Source organism: Neopsephotus bourkii, unplaced genomic scaffold (assembly GCF_033783945.1).
Source record: "Neopsephotus bourkii isolate Nb327-2 ecotype Australia unplaced genomic scaffold, CSIRO-AGI_Nbou_v1 NB_234, whole genome shotgun sequence".
Classification (NCBI taxonomy): domain Eukaryota; kingdom Metazoa; phylum Chordata; class Aves; order Psittaciformes; family Psittacidae; genus Neopsephotus; species Neopsephotus bourkii.
Window position 1 is genome coordinate 4,134,037 of NW_026900744.1, and position 12,435 is coordinate 4,146,471.

Here is a 12,435-nt window from a genome sequence, read left to right on the forward strand (position 1 = left end):
TTTGCCAGTTAATAAAATGTCGTGTATGAATTATACATTGGGAATGGCCCCAAACGTGAACCAGACACGGTTTGGTGTGCTGGGATCACTGTACTGGCAGAGTACAGGATCACGTCCAGTTCTGCAAAGACTTGCATAGAAGCTTATCTCCAAGGTTTAAGCACCTCCTGCCTCCAGTTAAACAACGAAAGACATGTGTAAGTATTCACATGCTGAAGGACTTAGTTTTACAAAGAGCGCTTTGTTCTGCAAAGGTTACCTACACTGGAAGAAATACTAAAACAATAGAAAACATCACAACTGTTTATCCTCTTGGTTAAAAAATACGATGTAAGCATCCAAATACATTCACCTTATAAATATACTTAGATTTTACCCCACTTTTTTTCTGCCATACTGAATACAGATGTTAATAATAAATTTCTGTACCCAAAATTCACAAACATCAGCAGAGGAAAAGCCACTGACTTGAAGGGGATGTTGTAGCAGCTCAGGAAACCAGCCCTTGCTGATCTTCCAAATTGAAACCAAAACTGATTTTAAAACTACTCCAGCCACGATGTTGCCTTTGTAATGACTCTAGCATTAAACTCCCTTATCACTGGCAAATAAACTATTTGTGTGTTCTACGTATTTCTCAGTGCCTACCAGCTCCAGGACAGTGGTAGGCACTCTATCAACAGCAAGATACACGCAGCCCTCAACCTGAAGTCCTTGTGACGTGAGTGTAAAACCCCAGACAGGTGACAACAGAGTTACAGATAAACTTCTAGGAAAACCAAAATAACTCACGTCAAGATGGAAAGCCGCATGTTTCCACACCCCAGCTGCCTAACCATTCATCTTTATCATGCTATATTTATCTGTCGCTCATAACTGTTTGTTTTATAATGCTTTCTTGTTTAGCTACAGTAGCCTTCCAGACTTAAACAGGGAAGCAATCCAGGGCTTGCAGCGAACACGTCTGCCATGCACACACAGAGTCAAGTTTGCTGCTTCACCTCCCAACCAAAGCCCAGCCGGGACAGCACAGGGACCGCCACGTGTGGTCATCCTTTTATCATCCTTATTTCTCTTTTCCATGGCACAGCAGAGCTCTGTCTAAGCCTCGTCGCGTTAGCGCGATTGTGGTAACTTTAATACGGTTACCGCAGCAGAATGAGTACATTTACTGCTGTGCTGCACAAACACCACGTCATGATTGGAGCACGCCGAGGACTCCCACAACTTCCACACCACATACCTCCCATGCAGCAATCCTGATAAATACTGGGGGGGGGGGAAGCAGGGGGTGGGAACAGGATATTTTAATTGACTTGACACTAAATTCCACTCCCCGCATTGAATCAACTGAGCATTAAATTCATGTGTCTATTATGGTATGTGCAGATGTGTCAGAGCACACACGTTAAGTGTTTCCAGTTGCTCACTGAGTTATTTTCTTGTTGGATAAAGATCATGTGAAATCCATTAAAGCAAAGGCCAACAGAATTTGATAACAAGATGCAACAGCTATCTAAGGTTCTTCAACAATCCCAACAATTTCAGGCAACAAATATAACTTTTCAGCACTTCTTCCTAATACTCAGTAGAGATGAAGTATTTCTGGTGGAACCCAGGGCTTCTTGGGGGGTTGATTTGTTGTTTGTTGGTCTGTTTTCTTTTTAATGCTGCTCTATTATCTTAGAGGTTTTTTTTTACAGAATAAGATCAAGGGAAGATGAAAATATTTCAATGTTTGTTCTATTAGTTTTTCAATAGGATCTTGAATTATGCTGGAGCAAAATATTTGACAAGATGTTTTTTTTCTGGCTTAAAATATCTTTAATTTTTTTTTATTTTTTATTTAAACAAGCAGCAAAATTTAAAAGAAAGGCCTCAAAATGCTTGAAAAAAAATTAAATGACTGAATGGAGAATTTTAAATTTTTTTATGATTTTTGGTACATGTGAAATTAAGATAATTTAATGAGAAAATGCACAACAACTTCAAAAACTGTGCCAGCAACGTTCACAGGACACAGGAACCACAATGCAATTGCTTCTGTTCAAAACCAAACTAAATTCCCATCTGGCATAATCCTGTCCAAGCAAAGAGCGTTAGATCAAGATAGAGTTTGTCCTCCAGAAAGAAGATCATCCTTTTTTCCTTCGTAGGTAGAGCATGCTCTGGGCTGGTGCGAATCACCAGGATACAGCAGAGGATGTGGCCTCACACTTTTTAAACGATTCCCATCAAAACCAGCAGGGCCTTGCAGCAGCAGAGCCCTTCTCCAGTGCAGTGATTTGTACAGACCAGGCTTTGTCCTGGAACGAAAGCAAGAAGTCCCTTTCAACCTACCAAAGTTCCTGAAGTCACTGCATTCGTTTGTACAGTTCTAAGCTGTTCCCTTCTTCCTCTTTATTTTCTTTCTTAAAATTTGGATTTAAATTGTTGAGAGGGAAAACGCTGCCCTGCTGCTCATCCGTCACCGTGCAGGGGCTGGGGAGCGATGGAGAGCGGCAGCGAGAGCAGCGGGGCCTTTCAAACACAGCGCCTGGTCCAATCTATTGTTACCTAACTCACCCGCAGAAAATAGAGTCCGATATTTCCCTTGAATCCAAAACGATCTACCACAGCAATTTTCATTACTCCAAGAAAAAGCGAGTGGGAGAGGAGGGAGGGAGGGAAGGGGGGAAAAAAAAGACATTACTTCTCTGAATTACACGCCACTTTCATAATTCTCCCTGAAGTACCACACAGGGACTGTGTTGAAGGGAGGAAAATGAAAACAGCTGTGGAGGTTTTGGGTTACACTGCAGCTCCGTGCTGCCTTTGGCCCTTGCCCACCAGTGCAGTTTGTTCTAATCCTGGTCGTGAATGTCCGTATTTGTTACCGCTTGCTAAGGCGAGTCTTCTGCCTCTTGGAATAATAAAAACTGTTGTGTGCTTATCTGCTAAGCTTCTTCGACAGTTGCAAAAAGTCATCGAGTCAGCAACACGCCCGGGGCTGTCACTCAAAGGGGCTACCCATGGCTCCTGCTGGGATGGAAGCACTGATAGATGGGGCTTGTATGAGGGCAGGAACTGCGGGGATGGGGGAATTCAGCGCCCCCCTTAGGGCTGCCATCACCCCAGAACTCCCCTTTCTCCCCCACGTCCCTTTTTTTCCCCTTTCAATTTCTGCTACACATGCCTCAAAACAGAGGGCATCTCCATTGGTTAACCAGCTCCTAAACATAGGTCCCATCATTTTCAGAAGGGATTTTGGCTCCTGAGGCAAATTCTGATGAGCATGACGTGGCTTGCTCTCTGCAAGGCTGTGATTTAGAGCTATATAGCCCTCCTCTTCTTGCTGATATCCCCACTGTGCTGGCCAGGTCTCCCCTTCATCCTCCACTCTCCCTTCAGGTCCTCTGCGCTGCCATACTATTTCCTGCTGCTGGGCTCCTATTTTCTCCTTAATCCCTGACTTCCTCCACACTCTTCAAATAGTTCTCCTTGGCCTCAACTTTATTAACTTAAGCTGTTTATTCTTCTGCCACTAGAAAGTTAATTCTGTGCATTCCCTTTTCCTCCTCCCTGTGTCCCTCTACCCCCGCCTCCAGCATCGCTGCATGCTGAGAAACCATTTACCCCTTTGCAGAACCACGTATTTTCTTTTTCCCCCAATACATTTGGGAGAGAAAATTTGGGGATGGGGGGGTAGTTCCTGGCAGCTCCCCATTGGAGGATCGTATCTGTTTTTAATTTAGATAGTTAAAACTCACAGCCCCGCTGGAATCTGGAAGAGGAGCGTGTGTGCATCTCTGCGTGTGTGGTTATACAGGCGCACATTGTGTTTGTATGGAAACAGGGTGACATGTTTATTGTGTGTGTGCACGCGTGTTGTTTTTGCTCATGTGGAAATGGTGCAGGGTGTTGTCTGTGGCCTGGGAGTTGCCTGTGTCTGTGTTACATCCACAGAGAGCTGAGCCTGACGTTTCTATCTGTGCTGGGAAGTACAAGAGAGCAGCCAACTGTAATATCCCCTAAGTATCGACCAGCTCCACTACAGTACCCTGAAAGCCTCCCCTGGGAAAGCCAGCTCTCAGCACAGCACCTTGAGAGACGCAGACTGGACACAGCCATGGATTTGGAAACATGAGCACCTGCACTTAAGCACCTCCAGTCCTGCATGGAGCAATAGTAGCATAGCACAGAACAGGGTTACACCTCTGAAAGGCTTACTAGATGGGCAGTACTAGGCTATGCATCCAGTCATGACCAAGAACAGCCAGCAAGCAACTGGCACGTATCTCCATAGCAGAAACAACAGTGAGCTAAGCTATATTTTATGCTCCTCAGCCCCAAAACCTGAAGATCCCTGCTTCCACATACAGCACAGACAAGTGTCTATATATAAAGAAATCATATACAGGAGTATGCACATGCACACCCAGGGAGTCTTCCATGCACACATATGCAGGACCATGGAAAACACTGTGCTAAGAGCCAGCGTGGAGGTAATGCCTCTGCTTCTAATGTGGTTTACTTTCTCTCTGGATCCCAGCAGAAGTGACTTATTACAGGAGCTTATAAAAATTCCCCTGAAGAAAGTTACAAAATGAAACAAATTGCATTAAGTGGTGACCAATAATTTCACCAGGGACAGATACTATTAGACAAGGTCCTTTTTCTCCATTCCACCCTCCTCCAGCTGGGACAACCCTTGTCTAAGGGATAGCATAGAGCATATTTTTAGGGAGTGATGAGTTGTGTCTCCATCTAAGGGGAGCTGAAATCACCATCTGCCTAGAGATGCTTGTGGCAATAGGCATATCCTGGTGGTGGGGCTCACGCCTGAGCAGACTGATCTATAATTCTTCCCCCATCACTTCACCATCCATAGGATGTTTTACTTAGGGATACAAAACCACCTTCCCACAGTCAAAGCCCTGCTACTCCATACATTACCCACAGCAGGTGAGGAGCAAAGATTATTCACTTGGCTGTCGCTCCTCTGAAATAGTTGAATAATATTCTCATGTCTCTCCCAGTCTTTTAACTACAGAGATCATTTCATCTGTCCACTCCTCTTTGGCTGCCTCTAGAAACCTCAACCCCTCCTTGTTGTTTTCCTCTGTACTCCTGAATTGCCGAGGGAACAAATTCCCTGTAGCATTAACCAGTATTTTTGGCCTCTGGTCAACAGCTGGCCCAAGAGGAGATGTTGAGACAAAATAAAAAAAGAGAGGAAAAAAAATAGAACCCAGTGTTTTCCCTCCCCCTTTCCCTCTTCCTCCAAAAAAACAAAAATAAAATAATCACACAAGTGATGAAAAATGGGCCATGTGTAAAGAACTGCAGACCCCAGGGGCAGGTCTGGATTGAACTCCCCATTTATACATGGTTTTACATTATTATTTACTACAGTAATCAATGTAAAAACACTGCCTACCCTAGCAACCCCTGTGTCATATGGTGTGTATACATCACCTCTGGGAAGCAGGTCAGCTCTATAAAGAAAATCAGCCATATTTAACGTGAAACTCTGTAGTTTTTACAATGTTTTTAAAAATGTTTTACAACATGTAGAAATGCTTCCATAAAAGCAGACTTATTAATCCCAGTTTTAAGCCGCCTTTTAAAGTGTAGTTTTCTTACACAAATATTTTCCTTGTCTCAACACTGGTCCCTGCCCCCCCCCCCCCCCCCCCATTTTAAATAAAGTTATAATAGAAAAGAAACCATGTCCTTAGAAAAGACAGCTCAGCACCGTGCTCCTCCACAGACCCCCAGTTTCCCCCAGAAGGCAGGGGAGAAAGAGGACAGTTGCCTAGCCCAGAGCGGATAATTCTCCTGGGCACTACCAGCAATGAGGGATATCTGCAGGATTTAGCATGCTTTCTTACGCATATCTCAAGACTGAGTCTTTGCACCAAACGTGAGCTTCTCCAATAAGAAGCCTAAATTAGGAACATAAGAGAACCCCTTTCCCCACCAAGGGAGGGTCATAGACAGCTCAGGTCTGAATTGCCCCCTGGACATGCCTGTCCTTTATTAATGCTGGAAAGAGCCTAGCATAATTACGTGCCTAATGTAGGAATGAGATGCAAAACAAACCCAAGCTCTATTCCTAGAGATGCCTCCCTACTTCGTACCCACCATACCCTGCCCACACCCCTGCTCTCATACAGTGGGCCTGAGCATCCCACCAGTGTCAAAGGTACCACCAGTCCTCCTGAGAAGCATCAGGTCTCCACAAAAGGGACATCATCATGCCACAGATCCAACCAGAGTCTGCATGAGGCTGCTTTACAGCAGCACTTCAGCTCCTGGACACCCATGAAATTTCAGTTCAGCTCATGGAGAGGAGCAGAGAGATCGCAGGATCACCCAGGGAGGGCATCCGTTCCTATAGCAGAGAATTTGGGGGCTGCAGAGGTATCGGACCCCCCCGGGCAGCCCACCAGCTCCCAGTGCAAGTGCCCTGGGAAAGGATTGTAATATAGGGGTGAGAACTGCAGCAAGTGACACAGCTAAGCCCCTGGTTCTCCTGCAGCTCTCACCTGAGTAAAGCCACATGAACAAAAGTCCATATTTTTCAAGATCGTTGCTTAAATCTGCCTAGCAACATCTCTGAGGAACACTACAGGTCAGAAAAGTGCTCTATAAATGACAGCTCTATATTACTGCCTTAGCAAAGGCCAATATATAAAGAGAAACATCCATTGCATTGGCATTTAAAGTTTCTATCAGACAGATAGATAAAAATTAGCTCTCAGATAAGACAAGCTGCCCTGTCCAACCCCATTTCTAATCCTCACAGCAATTCCCTTTGAGTAAGAGCCCATTTTACAGATAGCAAAACACAGACATGGAGGACTTGGTAACTTGCCTGAGGTCACACATTTTTCCCTCAATCCTGACAGCCAACATTTCAGAAGCATCACATCTTTATAAAAGGACTGGGTGCTGCAATGTTTCAGTGGTGGGGACAGGGCTGCTGGTCCATGCCATCTGGCTAAATCTATTCACACCCACCACCAGCCTCATCTCTGTAATAAGCTTGACCGCTCCAAAGCAGGGATGCTGTTTATCTTCCCCCACCACGACCCCATCTCTGCAGCTTCCCTCGCTGGCCTTCATTGGACACAGATTTCCACCCTGCCTGCTGTTTTTCCAGCAGTAGTGTTTTGGCTCCTGGCAGACTAGAGAGACATTTCTGTCGGCAGCTCAGGAATTCCCTTTGTGTCTTTCCTGAGTTTGGGCTCACCTTGATGCTAGTCTCTGACCCCTCTTTAATGCAGAGGAATGTGTGAAAAATTTATTCCCCTTTTCATTAAGAACTCATTTAAATTCACCAAAAGGTGACCCGGCTCCCTCCACTGTGGCTCAGCACAGCTGTTTTATTTCTGGCTTTGAGTTCAGCAGAAAAGTGAGATCTTACTTCCACTGCTCCAATAGTTTAATTCTTTGGCATCGACAAAGAATAAAGCCATGCGGAGACACATTTGAGGTACATTTCTCATGCTCATAAACAGTCCGTCCTGCTACAAGGAAAGGCTGCATGTCTCTGGGTGTAACATCCTCCACTTAGATGGCTTAATTAGCAACTGCGGTAAGAATGTTAGTTTGATTTTCCATTAAAAAGTTAGAAAAATGTTTGTTTTGTTTATTTGTTTTTCACAACACACGCAGTGCAAGCCAAACCCGTCATTTCTACTCTGGTTTGTTTTGGGTTTTTGACAAGTGAAAAACTGACAATCCTAGGCTTGAAGTGTTTTGGGGACTGATCTGGAAAAGGTGCCAATGCAAACAGTGTCATCCTTTGTGCAAAACTTCATCCAAAAAAATAAAAAAGGGGGAAGAAATAAGGAAAAAGGAGAAGCCAGTTTTCATCCAAAAAGCACTTTGGAAAAATCAAAGCCCGATTGCCAACTCACTTTATTCTCAGTCTGATTCTTATTAATGTCCCTTAATCTCCCGTGTGCTGGACAGACTCCTTGCAGCAATGTGTGTAGCAGTGGCAGAGCAGTCTTCAGGTATACCACAGAGACACAAGGAGCTGGATGCAGAACAAGCACATCAGGAGATGCAGAAAAGGCCATTGCCCAGAGGACCCCATCATCTTCACCAATGTGAGGGGCAGAAAAGGCAATAGTTTGTCATAGCTCCCACCCAAAAGGAAGGTGAGGAAGAGGCAAGGATGGAAAGTGTGCAGGGGTTGTAGTACTCTCCTTTACCGTATTTTACCCTATCTAGATCAAGAATTTACTTACCCCATACCCAGCCAGTACTTGTTCACCAGTCTACTCAACATCACCCCTCTCCAGTGCACTGACCACAAAACCACCATTCATTTCTCCCAGCACAGCAGAGCTGCTAAGCAGATACCCATGGCAACCCTTCCACAAGCACCTTAAATCACAGCAGACCTGCTCCCCCACTGATGTCCCCAGCATGCCAGGAGAAGCTGTCTACCTAGCACAAGCCATAGCCAGCTGCAGTTTTCCTTATTTGTGTCACTTGTGTATTTGGTTTGCAGGGGCAGGGGGGAGGAAAAGGCCCTAATACAATTTAGTTTTTAAATGAACCTATTTAAAACTATGGATGCCGACTTTTCAGTAGTCTTCTGGGGGCTGTTACAGAGGGGCCCTGGTTGAAATCTATCTGAAGGGAGTTAACCACAGCATTTTGCTCACACATGTGGTATAACGTAGGTTCTTTATTGCTTTTCTTTACCCCCCCCTACACACACATTTAGAAAAGCCCTACTCTGTGTATCTTAAATATCTTACAAGTGTGTTTGTGTGTACACTGGATTTACGGCAGAAAGGGGAAACTATTTCTGCCCTCAATTAAAGAAACTTGTGAGCAAGCAGGACGAAACACCAAGCTTCACATAAGGGCCAGGAGGGAGCTGCTGGAGGAGAGTGCAGTGACACTTGGAGATGACAAACTCCCTCATCTTATCAGGAGAATGAGTTCACATCCTAGGATTTCAGAAGAAGGGAAGCCAGTGCACCAGGGCAGGACACCAGACTCAAGACTCATGCATCTGCCTCAGACAGACAGAAACCAGTCTGACCCTCTATGTCTAAAGTTTGGTCCTGCAAAAAGCCAAGCTTAAATTCATCTCCTCTAGCTTTTGGGCAGCCGACTGAGGCACACAAGCTGGGAGCACGGTTACCTGATACTCCCTCTGTGGTCAAAGGGCAGAAATTAGCTCCTTCAGGGGCAGGCTTATGGCCTTAGACCATGCCCAGAACATCTGCTGGAGGTCTTTCTGCTTCTCCATTGCCTATTTGTCTGCCTGGATTCAAGTAGGGCGTGTGCAAGCCCAGTTGCATTCCTCTTCTCCCCCAGGCACTGCTGCAATTGCAGGGCTTTGGGCCATGAGTAGGATGAGACTTGCCCTATCACAGCCAAAGCCAATGAAGGAATATTTGGACCTCCCCTCAGAGCACCTTGGGCAAATGTGGGGCATCAGCAATGACATCTATGTACAAGGCTGATGAGCAGCTCAGGCCACCTACGACCCAATGGTGCCACATCCTGGCCTATTAACCATAGGCAAGATGCAGAGTACTGTGCTTCAGTCATCTAATACTGGCACCTCCATTGTTACACCTACCTCTCTCATTGACCATCAAGAGCAGTCAGGATCCAAGATCATGCTATGGGAGATCAGCTGCATGTCTCATTACCAGGTGCCCTGAGATGGTCCTAGATCCTCTCTAGCCACCCCTTACCTCAGTGTCCAGATTTGCACCAATTTTCAGATGTTGTGTATTGGGTGTTGTTACAACGAGACAGAAGCTCAGCTGGTGTAGATCACCCCTGATTGGCTGAAACCACCAGTTGAAGCCCCAAAGTTGTCATCCCAAAATTTAAGATTCCACAAAATGCAAATCCAACCCCAGTTTTAACCTTGTGGGGAGTCTGGGAGCTCTGTTTTGCTGTGTTAATGTGCTTTTAACATTGTTTCTGTCCTGGTATGCGTGTTATATTAGCACACATGCACACGCGCACCCTGTATACACAGAAAGTCTATAAAACAGGGCACTCGTATAATTTTAAAATAGACAAATCAGTTTAAAGCATGAAAGCAAATCTGGTAAAAGAAAATCTCTCCTGGGTTGACATTTTGTTTGCCAAGTTTTAGCTTGGACTGAATTTTTATGACCGAGTTATAAACCCTCGAAAATAGTGGTTTATAATGGAAATCTTGACAAATCCTTAACACAGGCCCCATTGTAACATATTCTGTACATATCCCATTGATCTATGGTAATAACAAGTTTTACATAGAACATTTTAACCATGGGAGCGACGTGGTTATCTTCAGGCTTCCAAAAATATTTTGCAAATATATAGGTGGCATTTTCAATTTGGCAAAATCAAGAAATTGGACATGGAAAATGACATCTAAATATTCATCTGGATTTAAAAAATGCAGGAAAAAAAATAGAAGTCACAATAATCCAGAAACCGTGATGTTTCTTTGGCTGAAAAGCAGCCACTGACTAAGCAGCAATTCTGTTTTGATATAGCTCTCAATGCAGGATGGGGGTATTAGCCACGAGCAATAGAAATTAGTTTCTTAGAGGATTAGCTGTAGGCCTGAAACAATAATCAACTTAAAAAGCAAGCTATTCCCTGAGCAGGCAAGCTGATAAAACCAGGATTCAAAGGATTTGCATACTAGGTCTCCAAAACCTCCTTCTCTCCTGCAAGACACTCGCTGCCTTTGCCCCAGCAGCTCCAAACCGCTACCCTGTCTTGGGCTTAAGCCCATGCTTGTGATACCCATACATGTCTAGCCCAGGTGCCACAGGCTTTCAGCTCCACTGAGGCCAGGAATATGATGCCATAGGGATACGGAGTAGCTGGAGCTGTGCATTTTACCTTGCCCTTGGTATTGCATTGGAGTGGTGGTGATGGGTGCTTCAGGGACCGCACCAGTTGAGCGGCAGGTTGTGCCTTTCCCCAACATCTTCCACCCTCAAACCTGTGCTTGACCAACATGCTTAGTCCTGGGCCCACAACCCACATAGCATCCAAAGACTCCATAGCAAGAGAGTCTTTGGATGGGAAACCTCCCTGGAGGTGGAGAAAAACAAACAGCAATTTTCAAGGCAGTTATATCTGCAAAAGTACTTTAGTCCACTGACGAGCAGATGCTGAGATTGCAGGCACACAAACCCAAGGTAGCAATAAAAATTCTGTCCTCTTTTTATTTTTTCCCCTGATGGTGCTAGAAATTCTCTCTCTGAAATATTTTTAAACCACAAATTTTCCTAATATCTAAGAAATTCAGTCTTGATTATTTAGCCTTACACTTCTCATCAGATAAGGATGTCCAAGTTCACAAAAGAGAAAATGAGGCATATAATTATGAGAAACTAAGGAACTAGGGGGTATTTCAGGCTTTTGAAGGTTTTTAGATGTTGAACTAGATGTGCAATCAAGATGCCAAGTGATGCTTTTTGTGAACTGGAATGTAAAGGGAGGAACCAAAAATGAGGATTTACTTGTTATAAGGTAACATAACTTGCCTAAAGTGAGTTAGCTTCCTAGGTTCTCTCTTGAATCAATTGAAAAAGACACCTTCATGAGATGAATCAGACCATCTAAAACCAGTAAAGATGAATCACTGCCTGGACATACTTTTCTATTTTCCTGATTACTGAGGGAACCTAAAGAGAGTTGAATGGCTTGTCTTGACGAATCCATTGGACTTGTACCTCTGTTGCCCTCAGCAAGCCTACAACTTCCTCATTTACATGCAGCCAAAGGGCATAAATGGGTATTTTGAGTGTGCACATAAATGGGCACATAAGACTTGATCTTAAAAGTACTTTCCAACCTAAACAATTCCATGAAATAAAGCTGCTTCTATACAAAGAGATAGAAAAGCACACAGAGAAGTTCAGTCTCCGCAAGCCTGATTTTTTCTCACTGTTAAAAGCAACTTCCTCTTCATTCAGTCATCCCAGACCGTAGGTCTGAATTCCTGCACTTGCATCCAAGGGAGCGAGCCATTTCCATCTCTGATGCATTCCTCTTACTTCCATTGAAACAGATTACTACACTGCCGCTTTAGCATGAACATAAACTTTTCCGACTTAACATGTTGCTTTAGGACTCAGTTCCACTCGACAGTAGACTTCCATATGTGCTGTAATGTTTGTGTTTCTAAGCAATGCCTCGGCAACCACATCAGGGTTGCCGAAAGACGAAAACGAAAAGCCTGTTTTTTAATTTTCTTTTTCTGGCGTTCCGAGTTGGAAACTCAAAGGAAAAGAAGCTTGCCCATCTTCCCCAGACAAAATGCAGCCCATTGGGCCAACACGCTGTTAACACACACCAAAAAGGTTTTGGTGGCATGCATCTATTCCAGGAGAAAAATAAACACGCATCACTGGGATTGGGTTGGGAGAAAATATTTGCTGACATGTGAGAGGCATA